We start from the raw sequence: 19,866 nt of genomic DNA on the forward strand, positions 1-19,866 counted from the left end.
CATATTATTTTCCATTTACCCATACCTGTTCTGCTACAAAATTTTAGCACCAACAAATTACTGTCACCTAAAGAGAAAATTAGGTAGTAGTTTCCTTTAGCATTTTCATAAACTGGAAGTATTACCCTTGCAGCTGCATGGGTTTGAGAAATTGCAAAATGAACATTAAGTGTATGAGTGAGAAATATCCTGAACAAGAATAAATATTCTCTTTCTTTCTACAACTTCCCTCATAGGTGGAGGTAATGGTCACACTATTTATCTAAGGAAGAAAATGTGATGAATATGATTAATGAAATGTAACATAATACCTAGTAATATTGGAAAAGTAAACAGTGTACAAGTAACACAATAGACTCAATTGCCAAAACCAATCATTTTAATTACCTTGTCTTATTTTCATAGCCTTTTATGTAAATATTGTACCATGTGCTTCCTACATCAAAATCAGTGTTACAAATCTACCTGTTAGTCCAACAGCATATGGTCTCGCTCTCCTTAATAAGATTTTTTTCTAATACTTTTGTACATTCTCACTAACTTGGATTTTACACTAATGTAACTCCACTGACTTTCAGGGCGGTTATTCTGAATGTCCATAGGGGTTAGAGGAGAATCAGGCCTGTTCTCTTCATTGATAATACATGAAGGGTTTGAAGTGATTTTTTATTCTGAAACCTACTTTCGTGTCAAAGCATGAGTTTTGTCAAAGCATGAGCTATGTCTGAGCTTGTAACAGAAGCATGTTGGGATACATGGAAACTAAGCTTCAGAAACTCAGATTCAGTGTTGCAATTTCCTCATTCATTCTAATTGACATTCTCAACAACGGATACAGGATGGTAGCCTCAAACAAGCGCTACCCTGATTATTATTGTTTTCAGAGGGAAAAGCACTGTACGAGAGTTGAAATCTTTACAAGAGTCTTATGATTTCTGAGGAAGTACTTGACATTTCCCAGCTAAAACATAGTTTTCCCTGAGGGGTGTAAACCATCGTTTGTTGGCTTAAGGTTTCCACAGAAGTAGGCAGAGATTGAAGATCCTGCAGGATCTAGGATGTGGATTCTGATGAAAAACATATTCCTTATGAAAAGAGTCCTTATCTTTGCAACCAGCCACCTCAAAAGACTCAGTGAAAACCACAAGACATAATTAGATCACGGAGTTTGAGCCCTGCCAGATTCATAATTTAAGTCAATGCTTAAGTCACAGCTATAACAACAACATGAAGAAACTGCCATTAGTGCATGAAACTGATGCTTTCATGTGCAAATACAGTCATCACTCCAATTTTCTATTAAAATCAGTTTTCAAGAAGTCCTAACTTAAGTGTAAATCTGCGTTAGTTGTTGTGGAGACAGGTTTTTTGTTTTTAATTTCTTGTTGCTAAAAATCCGTTACGATAACAAAAAAGGTACTTGTCAAAGGTACTTGTATGGAAGTTAGACTTTGGAAAAATTATCTTTAAATACATCAAGATTAAGAAATTGTATTTGATCAGGATTTATTTCATAGGTCAGGTTCTACATAATCTCAGTTTTTCCCCACCCGCTCCCAACTTTCAGTGCTGTAGCAAAATAAGGGTGAAGGAATATCATCAAGAAAAAGATATTCTGCTTATGTAAGTAATTATGTCCCTTGTTAGTTCACTGTAAAGTAACGTGCTTCTCTCCCCACCTCTCCCCCCACTACCTTTCACATTTCTTCGTGTGCCCTGGAAGGTATATCTACTTAATTTTGTTTAGAAATTTGAAAAGCAAGAAAAAGTGAGGGATGATTACAGACTTTATTTAAGGGTTTGATTTTGGTTTCTCTCTGTTCTTATATCAAAGATAAAATGGAAGTGGTAGTGTCATGTTCAGGTAATGAGATTTTATATTAAAAAGAATAAATTAAGCTTATGAAGCCAATGGCAGGAGGGACATGAGGAACCATTTCTAGCTCACAAAAAGGACTTTATACATTAATGCAGCGCGCATCAAGAGTTATTAGGAGTTGAAATTCAAAGCTCAAAGGATGTCAAGTGCTTCAAAAGCAAAGGCTTATTTTGTATTGTTTATATTTAGAAGGAATGTGGAGCTCCCTTGAAATATTTTACTCATGATGTCAAAAATCAAAAGCATTACGAAAAATGGGGGTTGGGGGGTGTGAGAGAAAGAGAGAAAGCTCTGAGCACATCCCTTCCAAACATAGAACCACATCCACAATTTGCCAGAGGATTCCTCTAAGGTACAGATTTGTACACAGCATTACATACCCAAAATACAAAAGCCTCCTCTTTGCTTAGCTGCGCGGAGTTCCTTGCCTTGCAAATGCACGGTGCACAAAATGGATTGCAGCAACAACTGCCCCTTTTTCTTTTCTGGAATATCAGCATGTGGCCATTTTTAAATAGAGGGTTTTTTATTGTTGTATTTTTTTGTTTTGTTTTGTTTTGTTTTTGAAAAGCTCTATGACATTTTTCTTTAATGGCTGATTTTTTTTTAATGTCAGCTACATTTTTCAAGCATGGGGCCTGGTTGTAACTAGCCTCAGCACTGCTACTGTACATCAGACTGTGCTATTTGATCATTAATTTATCACAGTTCTAGCAGTTTGTTTGACAGGTGATCGTGCTTTCATCTAATGGCTACACAGCAAGTGTGTGGGGCACTAAAGAGCGGATGCCACTGACTAGAGTTAGAAATCAGCAGACAACAGCCACTTTGCAGGGCTTTATCGATTTACCAGAATCATTTAAAGATATGAAACAACTACAAGTAATGAGGGCTGATTCAATTTAGTCTTTTTTCCCCCCTCCCCAAAGCAACTTAGTTTGGAGCCTGTCATTATACAAGACACCAGAAAAGTGTGTCATGGTAGCCACTACCATCTGTAAAAATGGCCAAAGTAGTGACACAATTTTAGACTTAAGGGTGCAAAGTTTACTATACTAGCAGAAGTATAGTATTTATGTTCAGAGTATTTAAGGAAATTCATGCCTGGAGGAAGTGTGGGTATCTTTCCTGTTGAAACCACACAGGGACACAGCTAAGAACTTCAGGCCCCAACTCTACCAGCATTAAAATTACAATCTGGTGGGAATGCTTTCTAGGTAATAAATATATATATATATATAAGGATAGATTCATCCCACTGGTGCAGTGAGGTGCAAATTGGACATCTCTATGCCAGCATGGCCTCTTGCAAGCCATCATTCAGCCCCAGGTGGATCAGGTAGTGTTCTTCCTCATGGCAAGGCAGGTGTAAGTTCTACCAAGAGCTCCATAAAGGGTCTGCCACAGAGGCAGCAGTAGGGGTGAACTGAATCAATGCATTTCCAGCTGTCCTGGCCACATGTCTTCCTTGACCAACAAGACCCTATATTTTGGGTTGTGCTGGCTACTTGAGGCCTCCCTTGTAGATGAGTTTTCAGAGAACTTGCACCACAAGAGACCCAGTGCACTGGTTTACAGCAATAGTATTTAGGCCCCATTTCAGCAAGATGCTTAAGCATGTGCCTAGCTTTAACCACCTCAGTATTCCCCTTGACTTCAGAGCTCTGCACATGATTAAACTAAGGCACATGCTTAAGTACCTCTCTGAACCAGGGCCTTAATCCATGGCATATCAAGATCTCTGAGCACATGACTTTGGGTATGTCTACACTGCACGCAGAATTGTGACTACGGCATGTGTAGACATACTGAAGATAGCTTTGACATAGCTAGCTGGAATAACCATAACAGTGAAGACATGGCAGCCAGGCTGCCACTGTTTTATTGCTATGGTTGTTTCAAGCGAGCTAGCTCAAAGCCTTGCCAAGGGTATGTCTACATATGCTGTAGTCACACCTCTAACTGCAGTGTAGACATACTCTTTGAGTTCTAATGTCAATTCTGATAGGCTACTTTGCCTGATGTGGGACAAGCCAATATAGGCCAAAATTAGGTGCCCAGTAAAAGTTAACTGGTTTTCAAAGATGCTGATCATCCACTATTCCCACTGCAGTCAATTGCAAAACTCCCATTGGCTGCAATGGGAGCTGGAAGACACCTACTGTTCTGTTTTGTCTACATCCTCAAAGACCCTCCTTGCCTTCTCTGGGGAGAGTGTGGAAGTCATTCGCACACATGAAGAAAACCAAACTGATGCAGAAATGTCTCTTGTTTTTCACCTTCTTGGCTGTTGTTACAAAAATAGAGAATAAAAAATTATCCCCAGATGCTTTTCAAAGCTTGGAAATGTTTTGTTTTTAATGATTTGCATGTGAGTTGTTCGCTTTTATTCAAGTTCACAGGGAAATTGATGGCTGAGGTGCTTCGCCTCTAGTTCACTGGTCTAAACCCAAATATTATTAATCAAAATTCATGACTGTTCTCTTCAGGTTCTTACACCATGAACATCACCATAGTATCTGAGAGCCTATGGCCTCATCACCCAGACTGTAGCTGGACTGGGAAGTGATGGCCATCTGTTATGCCATTGTCAGCAGAGGCTGTTGGATGAAGGAGCATAAAGGCTGTGGGGTAGATCCTCAGCTGGTGCAGAATTTTTGTCAGTTCCTTTACTTCAGTGGAGCTGTGACCGTTTATCCCAGCTGAGGATCGGCCCCGGTGTTCTCAGCCTGAGAGAACGAGGCCTCCAGAACAGGACAGAGGCACACTGGGAGAGCTTGCCCGCTGTTGCCCATGTGCTATCTGTTCAGCAGACATATATAAGGCCTTAGTCTCCTGTGCTGTCAGTCTGGTGCCTTTCCTAAACATTAAGTCCTCTTCATTTTGCTTGGAAGCAAGCCATCAAATCTCGTGTGCCCAAGAAAGGCCTAATTAAAGTCAGTTGCCTTTAATGTGAAATATGTTGTCTTCTGCTCTAGTGCTGCATCAGAGCGGGACTGTTTTAAAGTGAGAGGTCTAAAAAAAGCTGTTGTCGTCCTTCCCCTAGCTGGCTGTGGAGTCCCAGTCCCTGTTACGACTTGGGCAAAACTCATACGTACGCTGCAAATACTGACCTGCCTTTTCATGTGCTCTTCTGTCGACAGAACCACACGTTTCAAACGACATTTGAAAGAAAAACCCTCTTCTCCCTTTTGACTTGCCAGTTCCTACTCTAACTCCTCCTCCTTTTGATCCTCAATTTCAGGAACTGTCTTTACTTTTTAAGCTATCAGATGTCCTGGAGGTTAGCTGGGTTTCCGCACAGACTCCCAGGATATAAAGTTATCCACTTGACTACAGAACTTGCTTTACCAGCAAGGGCTCTGAACAAGCATTTGCCAAATGCTTGCCACATTTTATCATCCCCGAAAGAGCTGCCTGTGATGCTCTGAGGTCTTTCCTAGAAGATTCTGCTGTCATGGCCTCAGCGTTAGCTTGAGCTATAACTCCATCCAAGATGACAGTGAATATGCCATGTGCGTTCTGAAATTCACAAGTAAACAGATGGGGTGGGGTGTGAAATAGTCTCCTCATTCACTATCCTCTGAACGCTACAGGGCAGATCCTGATCTCTAAAGCGCTGCCGTAAACCGAGTCATTCCACTGGAATCAATGAGGTTATCCCAGATTTAGTCCTGTTGTCAGCAAGATCAAAACCTGGCCCTCCTCCTTTTTGGAAATTACTTCCTTCAGGCCATGTGCAAAATGTCTTTTTATCCTCTCCCAGATAGCCTCTGATCCCTACCCCCAAAATTCCATTTTGAGCCATAATGAATACACCCTGCACATTTAAAAAAAAAAAATCCTTTACCCTTCCCAGCCACATATATATTTTGAGCCATGATTAATACACATGTTTAAAATCCAAATCCTTTCTTCCCTCAGGCCCTCCTGCTCCAGGCTGCCGATTCTCACCCTCATCAGCATGGTCGCTTCCAGTCTTTCAGCAAAAAGAAAAGGAGTACTTGTGGCACCTTTTCTTATTGCGGATACAGACTAACACGGCTGCTACTCTGAAACCAGGCTTTCAGCAGTTTCTCTGTCACACCCATGTGCATGGAGGAGTGAGAGGGAGACAGACATGACTAAAACTGGCCAGAGTATTTTCTGGGCTTGTCCATCCGAGTCTGGACCTCTGGCAAAGATCTCTATACTAACCTACTTGTGACTCAGACACATTGAAAGCAAGAAGGAGTAATATTTGATTTTTCCCAGTGGGGTGGGAAACCACTTGGCTTGAATCCCCTGCCCGACACAAGGCAGAAAAGATTCCTGTCTAGGGGTATGCCAGAAAGCTCTTTGTCTCACATGCACATTAGTACAAGTAACATTGCCACTTACCATCTGTCTCTCTCTATGAATCTGTGCTTCATTCCTGTGTAATAAGGAAATTCATAGAAGTACCAGCTGTGACCTTTCAGGGGGGCCTGACAAATTTTGCCTCTTTGGCCAGCATTGGAAGAGTCTAATCTGGCACCTCTGAAAGACAGTCAGTTTTTGTTCTGTCACCGTATCTTTCCTCAGCAAGGGCACAGAATACATAGAAAGTGTAAAGCTTCAGTGCCCATTCAGCAGTTGCTGGCAGCTGCCAAGCAGCCCCCCACGAAATGAGGTTTCTTAACCTTCCACTGTAATGATTGTGCATAATAGTGAGGAGGTGAGTCCATCAGGCACTGGGATTCCCCAGCCCTCCTCTATGATATAGGCCAAGTAGATCAAAATAGTAGCCACCAAGATGAAACAAGCTGTGTCAATATTTGTTTTGTTAAACTGGCAGTGAGTGTAGAAAGTCTGCCAGCTATGGGGCTCCCTTACAGATGTTGTGATGTGTTATTCTGCAGATTAAGTGTAAGCTTTATCCCTTTCCAACATGATATGTAATATGTCTGGCAACTAGCAATTGAGGTTGCTGTCAGCCAGCCCTATATGCATGATTATATTACGGAGGCATTTGTAGCAACTTCATAGTTAAAGTTGCAATGAGCTTTTCACTTAAAGCAGGATTCAAATCCTTCCGTTTCACACTTTCATGGTGGAACTGAGTCTCCAAATTTCCCCTGAACAGTCGTTGTGATGCAATTAAACTGTCTAGGACATTTTCTGGATAAAATACTTGCCAAGCTTTGTTAGAGAAAACAATTAAATCATGCCATTATGAAATTTAGCCATGTGTGTCTCCCTTATTGGCAGCTCATTGTAGCTACATAACCACAGTTGCTGCAAACTCCAAACTTCACACACATCCTTATTAGAGCACATCAGGCATAAGCCACCTTTGAAAGTCAAAAATTCCAAAGAACAAAAGTTATTTCCCTTCTCTTTAAAACACGTCTTATCAGTAAAATTTGTCTTTCAAAGGAAATTTGGTTCCTAAGTCACTTAGGCGCTTTGAAAAATTTACCCAATATCATCAAGAGCTGCACATGGATCTGTTGGCTGTTTTGCTGAAAATAGTGAAATTTCTTCCTGGGAACAGTTATATTTTGCCTATGGCAAAATTTCACAGTGGAAAGGGTGAGATTTCTCTCTATATAGCATTCATAATACTCTCAAATTCTAGATTCCTCCCTCCCCACACATTAAAATAGCCAGGAAGCTGAAATTGATTAATATGCACAGCTGTACTTGGAGAAGGGGATTTTCAGAAGCATTCAGCGCTGGCCATTGTAGTCAAAGGGAGCTTGCTATTGACTTCATTGAGAACAGCACTAGGCTAATGCTAAGCACTTTTAAAAATCTAATGCAGCATCTATTACAGTAGCCCTTTTGAGACACCATTCCCATTCCCTGCTGCACCTGCTCTTAAATCCGGAGTGTCTATATATCTTGTCCCTTCTCATCTAGACTGCCCTCACATCTCTGTTCAGAATGAAAAGGACCCTCAGACTGACTGACTAAGAGCTGCTTTGTTCTGGGTGTGTATAGCTCTATATATGTGATTCGAACCACACGACCCCGAAGAGCATAATAAAGTATTTGAGGTACCCCATGTGTTAGAGACAGGACTGCTAGATTGAAGAGCCCATGCAGGGTTTTTCCCAGGCCAACGCTAATGCTACCAATGTCACTGGCTGACCAGTTCACACTAGACCTGTCGCTCCACCACTTTCACTTCTGGCAAAACCCTAAATAGATTGCAGGGCTTCCCACGTCTCGAGTTAGGCTTTCTAAGTGCATCCAGTATGGCAGAGCATAACACTTCACCATGTCTGCTACTTAGTGCATGTCCTAGTCATCTGCGTTCAAAAGTTAACATTTACTAACAGTTGCAACACAATAGCATCCAAAATACTTTAATTATTTCCCCTCTACAGATCTTGGGAAGGGGGAAGAGTTACTTCCCATCTATAAATGGGAGTGTGGGGAGATGGGTTATTTTTAGAGCTGAATGCGAAATAGTTTTCCTACCCTGGGAAAATGTGAGATTGTGAAAAAAATTTCCCATTCATGAATCAGGATGAAAAGTCCAAATCTCAAAAATGTTCAGGAATTGACAATCTGAAATAAAAAAGTCTCGGGCCAGTCAAACCATTTCATTTTGATAATTTCAAAATCAAAATTGGGACAAAATCCGTTATTTAAAATTGTTTTCACTATAATTAGCTTAATTTTTAAAACAGTTGTTTTGACCCCCCCCAAAACCAGAATTTTTCATTTCAAAAACCAGTTTTGACCATTTCAAAACTTTTTTTCCAAAAATGTTTTTAAACCAAGAAATTCGCCCAAACTGGGTCCTTTCCCACAAGCCGTTTTGGTTTTAATGAATGAGCATTTTCTGACAAAAAAAATTATTGAAAAATTCTTGACCAGCTCTAATTTTTTGCCCACTTATACTTATTGAAGAGGTGCGGTTGGGAAGGGACAGGCAATGGTTCCCCATACCTTACTAATGCTAGTCAGCAATTTCCAAAAGCATTTTTTTAAAACTACAGGATACTGTAAGCCCATAAGCTTAAAAAACCCACCAGCACTCTTAGCACTTACTGTAACCTTCTTTTAAATTAGAATTGAGACTCAAATTCCATTTTGATTCAGATTTTCAAGTGTTCCTATAATCTTACTAGCAGTTGTAGTTCTATGTACGAGTTCTAGCAAGGGTATGTTGAGATTGTATTTTTGTTCATTTAATTGCTTGTGTGCCAGGACCTTGACCAGGGATAGGGGGAACCGTGTTATCTGCAGTGCCCCATATAAAAAACATATTACCTACTTTTTATTAATGGTCATTGACACACAAAGAAGAGAACTAATCCTAGAAAACAGAGAATTTTGTTTTGCAGATAGGTACATTTAGGCCACAGATAAAGGGTCATTCCTAAAACAACACCAGAGGACAGTTTATTCAGCATAGCCTATCACTCTTCCTAGGCATAATTAATTGAGGAAATGTATAATTAGCCTTTTACAAGTATTTTTGGGCCAGATCCAAAACCACTCAAAATGGCTCAAACTAGGTGAATAAATGTTGGTTGCACTAAAGTTTTCAAAAAAGTAGACACCGCTGAAGTTAAATTCACACAAATTCAGACACAGCTAAAGTAAATTGACTGATAAATTTGATGCAAGCTTGTGGCAAAATTATTAACCAGCCCTAATATTTTCTGTTATAGTTAGTCAAAATAAGGGCCCCAGTCCTACCACAGACTCTGAGCCAAGGGACCACTGTGCTTATGTGGAACCTCACTGACTTCAGTGGAGGTCTGCCCATACACAGTCCATTGCAATATCATGGTCTTAGGTACAATCCCTCTTTCCTACACTCCCTTTATTTCATTTTTAAACACTGTTGTACTAACTTTATTTAGTGTTGAAATTTCTTCAATAAAACATATGCAGACAAAAAGAAAAAATCAATAAACAGAAGTTTGTTCTTAAAAAGTTTGGAAAAGTTATGGTAAAGCAGGAAATTTGTGGTGAGTTTTAAGGACAGTTAACTAGGACTTTGACCTTTCTGTGAATCCATATATTGGCCTGGATGAAGAACAGTGGAGGGACAAAAAAATCAAAAAGAGAGATCCCTAGCCCATAGCTGGCTCATGGTCCCACAAAGGAATGACAACACGCAGTAAAGCAATACTTTTTATCAGGTGAGGTTTTTCTAGTTAAAATCATAAACTGTTGTATTATTTGCATACAGCTGCTTTATAGGAGAAGGGGGTGGGGGGAGTCCTTTGCCGTCACTATGTGAAAGGGGATTTACCAATGTCCCACATCATTTAATCTCTAGTTTTTCTCATATTCTGCCCTTTGAAAGCTTGACATGTTCAACTTTATGATTTACTAGGGATTGCAATACAAATACTTTCACATATTGGATTGTAGCAATTCTTATCAAATGAGTACAAGTGATCTCAAACAAAAGCCTAGATCCAAACTGGAACTTTTGAGGATGTTTGAAACCCAAAGCTAGATCCAGATACAAACTTTGGGCCGCATTCTGGAGCCCTTCATATTAGTAAGGACTAATTCATATGAGTAGTCCCTTGTCTTCTGAGGACTACTAATGCAAGAAAGTGCTGGCTGTTTGTAAATGGCCCTCATCTTTCCAATGGAAAGAGTGAGAACTCTTGGAGTGTTTGAAATCTGAACTGTGGAGTGTTTGAAATCTGGATTCAAATTTTATGACTTGAGCCCACCCGTATCCTTGAGACACATTGGTCATGATTAACAAACTAGCCACCCAGAGTGCTGGTGGAATTCTACCTAATATCAGTGCATAATTCGTGCCAGGGCTTCGCAAGGCTGAGCCCTGGCACCTCTAGGCTTGGCAGTTCATAGCCCCAGCACCTCTGGGCTTGCCGCGTCAGGTATGAAACTAAAAAAAAATTGCTTGAGCCACAGCACCTCTTTCAGTACAAGTTGCCTAATATGCTGCTTATACCGTATGCCAATGATTGATGGGGTTGTGGTCTTATAAAGCCATTAACAGAAGAATGGTATCTCTTTAAAAGTCATCCTTTGTAGAATGAGGACATGCTTAATTGCCATGCTTGTCCGTAGAACTGTGCAAACTGCTCGACCTGAACAAAAAAGCACGTCCTTGGGGATCACTGAAAGTGCAAAAACCTTTGCAGGTTGTCTATAACCTTCTGATTTTTCATGAGAACTATACATTAGGTTCTACAGACAAAAAGAATAATATTTTGCACTCAAAGTGCATAGCCAAGTGTATTTCCTAGACAGTGGACCAAAATGTATTTGATGATAACCTGTTGTCTTCTAAAAACTAGATGTAATTTCTTGCTTATGCTCACCAAAAGCACATGCATGAAATAAAGCACTGCAACAATGGAGGTACAAGAGTGTACCTACATTCTGGCCTGTTAGTGGCAGGAGTTAAGAATGTTTAGTCAGAATCCATTGTAAGGTGGGCGGTAGAGACAAGTGAATAATTAACAGCAAATAATTTACTTGGGGACTGTTTTTGCTCATCCTTACATTAATTAGAACCCTACTGTGACAGAGTAAGCTGTCACAGGGTAAAAGAAGCAGCCTGAGGGAAAAGAAGTCTTTTTGCTCTTTAGGAAGCTGGACACCAGTTGCTGCTAGGGCCACAAAGCTGGGGTCTGGAGAGAAAATGAGAGCAGGACTCCTCATTTTCCTCCATTTTAGCTAGCTTTGCTTTCAGGAAAGAGTAGGAAATAAACCCTAAGACATTAACCCAGCTTCAGTGATAAATTTAGAGCACAGCGAGGAGCAAGTTTTTCCTATTGGAAAAAATAAATAAACTTAAGACTTCCTATTACTTTCCTTTTAGCAAAGCACGTTGGGAGTAGGAGGAGCCTGGGGCCCTATATAATACAAGCTCTTCACCCTCTCAACCAGTACTGGAGAAAGCAGTTTCAGAGCAGGGGATGCTTTTCCAGGGATTCTAGATATCACCTGGTGGTGCTCTACAGATATGGGCTTCCTATATTGGAATCATAGAAGGGAAGGGACGGGACCTCAAGAAGTCTATGGAATCTTTAAAGTATAGGTCCTAGTTTTCTTCTTAAATTACTGAACTGAGTACCTTCTGGGGGTTTGATTATAGGTAGCTTTGTGCTTGCTGTGGTAAAACTCCTCCTGTATTTTATAACAGTTCCTTTTCTGTCCCCCTCTATCCTATCGTGTCTGTGGTGAGCAAAGTATCTGATTTGCAGCAGTGGCCTGGTGATATTTTGTGAATAGTTCTATTGACCTCAAAGTACTAACGGTAAGGTTACTATAGCATCCATAACCTAGAAGAATATTTAAATAGTATTGCGTGGAGTATTTTGCTCAAGGGGAAAGTTGTTGTTTCAAATAGGACCATGAGGGGAAGCTGTTTGTTGTAACTCTTGTCCGACAGACCAATTGCATGATATTTGGAAATATGAGAGGAAGTTAAATGCAGCAGCTGATGAGGGTATGAGGAGTTAACTGGTCCTTTCAGTATGGTTGTGGGATTTTTTCCCCTGCATTGGGTAAATTGTTAGGCAATCAGAGAACTCTGATCCAAAGAGGGTTCACAGCAAAACAAAATGTGGAAATCAGCTCTGCCCAGAGAAGTTAAGGAGCGACCAGGTGCAATTACTGCAGGAAGAATTACATGTAGAAAAAATGCAATAGTCATTAACTATGACTCTTAGACTTAACTTTTGGGGAGGAGACAACCCCAGAAGAAATTAGATTACAACATAAAACAAGATTGTATATAATAATGGCCTGATTCTAATCTCTGTCACCTTAGGGGTAAATCCTAGATTTCCAGGATTTTGTTTTATTTACCCAGCTTTTATTGACGAGTCCTCTCAAAACCCAAGTCTAAGAGCCACAGGTAGCTTGTCAAGCATATTGGCATAAAACCTGTGTAAGTGAGAGGAAGGACAGGCCCGTGGTGCTTTGAAATGCTGTAAGTCCATAGAGCAACCCGTCATGAGCCAATCAGGTGATTGTCTTGGCAAGGTTCATAATACCTGTTTATTGAAGATAAAAGGGGGAAAGGGAAAAGCTAATATTTCCAGAAAAGTGTCTTTGCTCTTAACATATTGGTGAAATTATTCAAGAATAATTCATTCATGTGAAAATAGTTTCTGTGTAATGCTGTCAAGGTCAATGAACACTAGAGTATGATGCTAGCCAAGCAAGCAAAAAGTGCCTGGGGGTTCCTTTAACTTACATACCTGATGAGTTCAAGATTTCCTTAAAGTATATAGAGAAAAAAATAAGAAACTTGCTTGCTTATTTGGCCCCATTTCTGCTATCTTTCTATGTGGTTAGAAATTCTGCCCTTGTAGGTGGGATCAAATAGGACCTTTAGAAACTGAGGTATCCTACATGTCATTAGCTCAGTCTTAAAAACTAATAATAATTCCTGACCAGAACACAGCCGTGAGTTCTTCATCCTCCCTTCCGTTAGATTCTTCTTCCTAGATACAAAGGGCCACATGATACCTTCCTGTCTGTACAATGGGCTTGATTCTTCCCTCACTGTTGTTCTGCTGACTTCAGCGGAGGTACTTCTGGTTTATACTGCTAAGAGCACAATCCAGTTAGGCACAATGGATCTCTGAAAAGTGGAAGTAGGAAAGCAGCTAATATATTTTTAGGCATATTTTTAATGGGGGTTGGCAGCTGGAAATCAGGTAAAACCAGCACCAGGGGCCACATTTCAGAGACACTCCGCTCTCATTTTGGCACCAAAACAAATGGCCGAGTTTTCCACAGATCTCAGTCCGTTGGCTGCTGAGCACAAGAATCTAGCCTAAGTGTTAATGGGAGCTGCTGGGTGTGGAGCACTTCTGAAAATCTAGCTCTTGTTTCGATACTTTCATGGGAGGTGAACTGAAAATCTGGCCCCATATGATCAGACCTTGGACCACCAGCAGCTGCTTGCCAATGCGCTACTGGTACATGGATTGCAGCTTGAAATCTTCTGTTAAAGAACCCTATTGTGCAAAAAAATCACACGTGTGGTGATGAAGAGGCTTCACTCCTGTTTGTTTATTTAAGATCCTTATACAGAGTAGGCTCTTGGGCTTCAGTAGGTTATTTAAGAGAGGACCCTGAGGAGCCATTGTGAACATGAATTGCATTGCACAGGCAAGTGAGGCAAACATACAACCGCAACATATTCAATGAGTCAATTCAGTGTAACTTGGCTATTCAAACCAAACTGTCTGGCAGTATTTCTTACACAGAGTATAAAATATTTGGGACTAATTAATTAAGACTTGAATTAATTACTGTTACGCTGATTGAAGTCTCATCTGCTGTTCCCCCTTATTGAAGGGATAGGGCTCCTGTTGGGGACCAAAAAAACATTCTGGAATTTTTTTCACCATAACTCGCAAAGGTGAACAAGGGAATGATGCTGCTTGGAATACTGGACTTGCAGTGCTCTGGACACCTTGAGGTGTATAAATCAGTAGAAATAAGAACTGGGATTCTGTCTTTTTTGGCAATGGACTTTGTTTTCTCTGGGACAACTTAGTACACCTTCAAGTTGTTGAATGAAATCTATGTAGGTTGATATCTGAGAAACTTTGTATAAAGATCTGAGTCCAAATTAAGCTGGTTAGGGCTGCATTCTGCCACCTTTAGTCACAGATGGCACAACTGACCCTTGGCCAGAGGGCCAGCATAAAGTCTATGCCACCTTTAATTTCCACATAAGTCCACCGTATATAGTTATTGTAAACATAGCTGCCTGGGGTTCCTCTAGGACTTATCCACTGCACAGGGTAAATTGCACCCAACGTGAGAAAGGAGGGACAAAATCTGGCACTTGATTGATAACAAGACAAGATGTAGTCCCTGCCCCTGTGAAGCAAAGTGAGAATTCTCGTCTGGTGGACAGGAGAAAACATCTGAATGTTCTTGTTAGTTCAAATCCAACCTTTGGTTCCTGCCATTCCGTAGTCCGGATTTGCAGCACAGTGTGTACTCTCTTGGACCTATGCAACTCAGTCACTTCAAATTAAAAATCTACATATTCCTGTTTATACCTTGAGGAAATCTCAAAAGTGGGATTCAGAACCAGAGTGGGGGGAAAAGGTTCCATGAATGCTGCAAATTTTCTGCTTTGTGTTTTTTTTTATATATACTTGAGCGACGCTTACAAATTGCTTACACCACACCACTATAATTGAATGCATTACACAATAAAGAGTATCTGCAGTTCTTTGTATATTTCAGTACCAATGTTTTCCTTATCTATTTTCCCCAGCTTGCCATTTTATGCAGTAGAGGTTTGGTCATGTGATAGCATGCTGCACACAGCAAAGCTTGAGCAGCACCACACAAGTTTCTTTACACCATCATTAAGCAGTCATTGAATTTGCTTTGGTCATAAACACTGGTTCAGAAGGTGCATCTTGTCTCTCGTTCTTGAACATGGCACTTCAACAATTGAAAATGCATTGTGAGTTTTCTACGGAGTAGGGGTTTGAACTAACAGCTTGTGTCTCTCCTTGGCACAATACATTTCCAGCCATGATATTTACAGTCACCACATAAGCACTCCAAGCACTTTACTTGCCTGTCTGTGTGCGTATGTCATTCCTATTAGCATTAACTGCTATTTCAGTTAATGAAAGAATGAAGAACAAGCCATGTTAAACAATTTCTAAGGCTTATTGGCTTCACTTGAGTTCAGTGGAATATTTTTTCACTTAGTCTGAGACTTTTGCAATTATGAGTTTCTTGCTCTCTGATTAATTATTGTCCATATAATCCATGTACTGCACATTTCTTTATTATTAATAATATGTATTGTGGAAGCAGCTAGAGGCCTCAGTCCCATAGCGCTAGGCACTGTAGGCACAGCTGACAAAACATGGTCTCTGCCCCAAAGAGCTCACACTCACCACTTAGCATCTACCTGCTGGAAAAGTTACTTCAGTGATGTCTGTTTTCAGAGTATACTTTGTTCCAGACACCCAGTGGAATAATCCTCTCTGCTGCATTCTAGGAACTAGAATTGCTAGGTTAATGGCTAGCAAAATGTGTTTGCAAATGTCAAAATACTATAAGGATTTAGACCACCTGGATTATTTTGTCTTGGTAAATTGAGTTATTTTGACAGTCATAATTGATTCCCAAATGTGTTCCTTAAAGGTGAACTTAGTACATTTGTTTCAGACAACCCCAATGAAATGTCAAAAGTTCTGAAGCACTCCTTCATCATGAATGAACTGATACTCACCATGTGTCTGTATGTGATAATTAACACAATGCTTTCTTGAAAGCTATGTTAAGAAACTTCATGCCTTGGAGGGGGAAGCTGAATGAGTATTGTTTCCATTTAAAGGTTTTATGCTGACACATGTAGGAGAACACTATGAAGAACTGGAATTACTTATCCAAAACACGGACAGGAGGCTTAGATTTTTGTGCCATGTGGCATACATATCAGTAAAGTGAAATATGTGGCATATCTTCCTGACAGTTATTCTACACAGCAAAATGTGGCAGCCTCTGCTGTGTAGTTCTGCAACTCACGCTCATATTGCCAGTAAAATGGACAAGCAGAGCTGTTCAGAAAATGGAATTTTTGTCCCTTGAGAAATTCTGTTGTTTGGTTCTGTCCTGAAATGGGATGAAACGATGTAAAATATCGAAGTTTTGCAGAAGTAGAAATTCTGAAAAAGTTGTAATTTGGAAATGTGGAGATAAACATTAACTTTTCATTGAAACAAAATGTGGTGGTTTGAATTTTTCCATCCAAAAATGGGGAAATTTCATTAAAAACAACATTTTCAATTGCACAATGACCACATTCCATAAGGTAAATTTTTCAGTTCTGTTTACAAATCCCATTTAATAACACTTGGATCTGATAGGGCCTGATCCAAATCTCACTGAAGTCAATAGACTGCCATTGATTTCAATGGACTTTGGATCAAGCCCAGATAATGATTTTAACCATAGATTTCAAAGCTTTCTACAAATGAGGAAAAGAATCATTGTCCCATTTACAGATGGAGAAACTGAGGCGTGGAGAGCTAAATTGACTTAACCGGATCACCCAAGTCAAGGGCTATTGAGATTAGAACCCAGGTCCAATGGGCTCCCGGTCCAGCATCCTGACAACTGAACCAATGCTATATCTTCATTTGATAGCACCAATCCCTTCTGTTCTATTTACTTTAGCTCCCAGGTCTGACTCTCCGTCTGTTACACAATGTAAATGAGAAGTAGCATTACTGAAATCGATAGAGTTAACTTGCTGTATAACAAGGATAAGAACAGAATTGGCGCACACTACCACTTGAAAAGATAGAGCAACCATATTGTGATCTCCATGGCACCAATGTGAATCCAGAGTTACACACTGGACTCTATTTGCAAAGTCAACCTTTTGGGGAGAGGCAACTGCAAAGCAAATGTTTTGATGTTCTTTTTTCCCCTTCTCAAACACATTCTAAAAATTCTTCATTTTCAGCCAGCAGTACAGAGCAACCCTACAAAAGCAAGCCATTGTGCATGCCTAAGAGAGTGGAAAACAAAAGCTAGCAAGAAGTTAGTATGAACAGCGGGAGGTGGGGGGAGTATTTTTCAAATTGGAGTTGAAGAAACTATGTGTGTATATTAGGTGGCTTTCAACTGCATTTTAAGATTACCTTGTTAAGCTTTTTACCTTGCAGACAACTGGGGCTAGAGTGGACTTGAACTGCATGCCTGAGCAGGAGAGTAGAGCGGGATTACCTGGACCCTGGCATACAGGAATAAGAGTGCAGCTGCTCTGTGCCCCCAGGCAGATGGACAGGGAGGGGTGGGCAGAGCTTGAGCCTCCCCCTGTATGCACACGTTTGCCAGGCCTCGTGGCTGAGCCAGTGCAAGGATGCTGGGGTGCTGGTATGGTGCAGTAGCAAATTGAAACCACTTGACCCAGAGCTAGGAGAAAGCAGGGAATGAATTGTGATCCTGTCACACTGCCTCCTGGGGCTGCTCCTTGGGTGGGGTGCTGCATGCCCCAGCCCATGCTCAGGAATGCGCCTAAAAACTAGAGCTGGTTGGGAAATTTTTGACAAAATGTTTTTCCATTAGAAAATGCTGATTCATCGAAACTGGAACTTTTCATGAGACTGCGTCCATTTTGACAAAGCTTTCATCTAGAAAGGTGTCTCAGGCCCAGGATGGGTTAGACAGGAGGAACGGGGCAGGGGGGAAGAGAGACCCCAAGTTCACCATCCCCCATCCCAAGATAGCCAATAGCTTGGTGGTCTGGTGTTTAGGGCTCACTGCTCTGAGATGTCCAAGTCCCTGCTGTGCCTGATTGAGGGTAGGGCCTTGTATCTGGGTCTCCCACATCCCAGATGAGTCCCCTAATCACCGGGCTATTGGCTGTTCTGGGATGGGGGGATGTGCCTTGTTTTTCATGAAAAAATTTCAGGTCTCTCTTTCACCCTGATGCAGAAAGAGAAAAGTTTTGAAATTGTGAAAATTTTCACGGGGCCTGCTCTACTGATGACACCAGCTGGCCCTTGGACTGTGGGGAAGGTAAACTTAAAAATACACACCTGGAAAATACTTAGTGGTTGCTCATAGCTTGCCACTATGCAAATGTGAATCTGGTATGAAAAAGCTCCTGTCTCTTTCACAGAAGTAACTTGGCTAATGCAGCCTTCCTTTCAAAATAACTGGGGCAATCGCCTGCTTCCCAAAGAGCAGGGAAGGAGTGGAGAAGGAGGTTTTATAGCCAGAGTAAGACAGGAATAAAATGAAAAGGATGATAAATGTGGGCCAGGAACAGTTAGAACTCACAAAGGAATTAGACCCAATCAAAGTGGTTTCTTCAGTAATGAAAATGCATCCAACTCTTGCTAACTTCTATGTTCAGCCACCATGCTGGGACTATGTTCAGTCTTTTGAAGTTTAGCCAGTAGCCACTGAATTTTTGGTTGTTTAGCACTTGCTAGAGAAGGTTCTCAGTAGTACCAGGATGAATTATAATTTTTTGCCCTGGGAGAGAGAAAATAAAGACCTAAATAGACTTAAGGAAAGCCTTTTTGAATAGTAAGTGTTTATGAAAAGGGTCAGATTTTTTTCCTCATTAATTGAAGTATAACAGGCCTGCAGTGCAGCTATATTCTTTGAAAGATACTTAAAATTAGGGCGGGAGTGGGGAAGGTTTAAGAGGAGCAAATGGACAAAAATTGAAGGACAGAGAAATGAAAAACAAAAGAAAAATCAGAACAAACGCTTAAGCATAATTCAATAATAATGATGTTGCAGAACAAAGCAGGCTTCACATGTGTACTTTCTGGAGAAGATGTAGAATAAAACAACAGTGTTGTATCCTAGCTAAAAAATACTGCTTGGGTCTCCTTTTTAATTTCCCCCCTTATGATTGTGTTTGGGTGCTTTTGTTTGTTTTTTGCCCTGTTTTAGAAGCACCAATTGCAGATTGTGCAGTTTGCTTCACTTGCCATTTCAGGAGGTTTCATCAACGAAATACCCACCCAGTTGTCTTGTTTATAGGCAGCTTTACAGACTTCCCATTCTGTTTTTTAAATATTTTTGTTAATGTGCTATTATGATCCCATATGTCATTTTAAGTATCAATTGGTATTCTTTGTGGTATCTTCCCAGGTCTGTTATGCTTGGTGTATTTGTTACCAACCCAGACACCCACACAAAGGGTAATTGTTGTTTGTGACTGATTACAAGTCCAGATATCAGAAGAATGTATTTAGAATTTCCATTGATCTCTTTAGATAGAAATAATCATTAAAAGCTGCAGGGGGGAGTAGCTCAAAAAGAGAGAATGTAACCCCAAAGGAGCCTGTTCACTTTTCCTTCTGAAATGCCTGACCAGTATGTTTGAGGTACAGTATGTAAACTACTGAAAAGTATTAAACTCAGAAACTACACAGGATGCCTTTAGGCAGGGATCATTTGGTAAAGGTCTAGCCATGTCATCATTTCTCAAAAGAGAGAGAGAGAAATATCATTCAGAAGAGTAGAAGGAATCCATGGGTTTG

Source organism: Chelonia mydas, chromosome 12, assembly GCF_015237465.2.
Source record: "Chelonia mydas isolate rCheMyd1 chromosome 12, rCheMyd1.pri.v2, whole genome shotgun sequence".
NCBI lineage: Eukaryota > Metazoa > Chordata > Testudines > Cheloniidae > Chelonia > Chelonia mydas.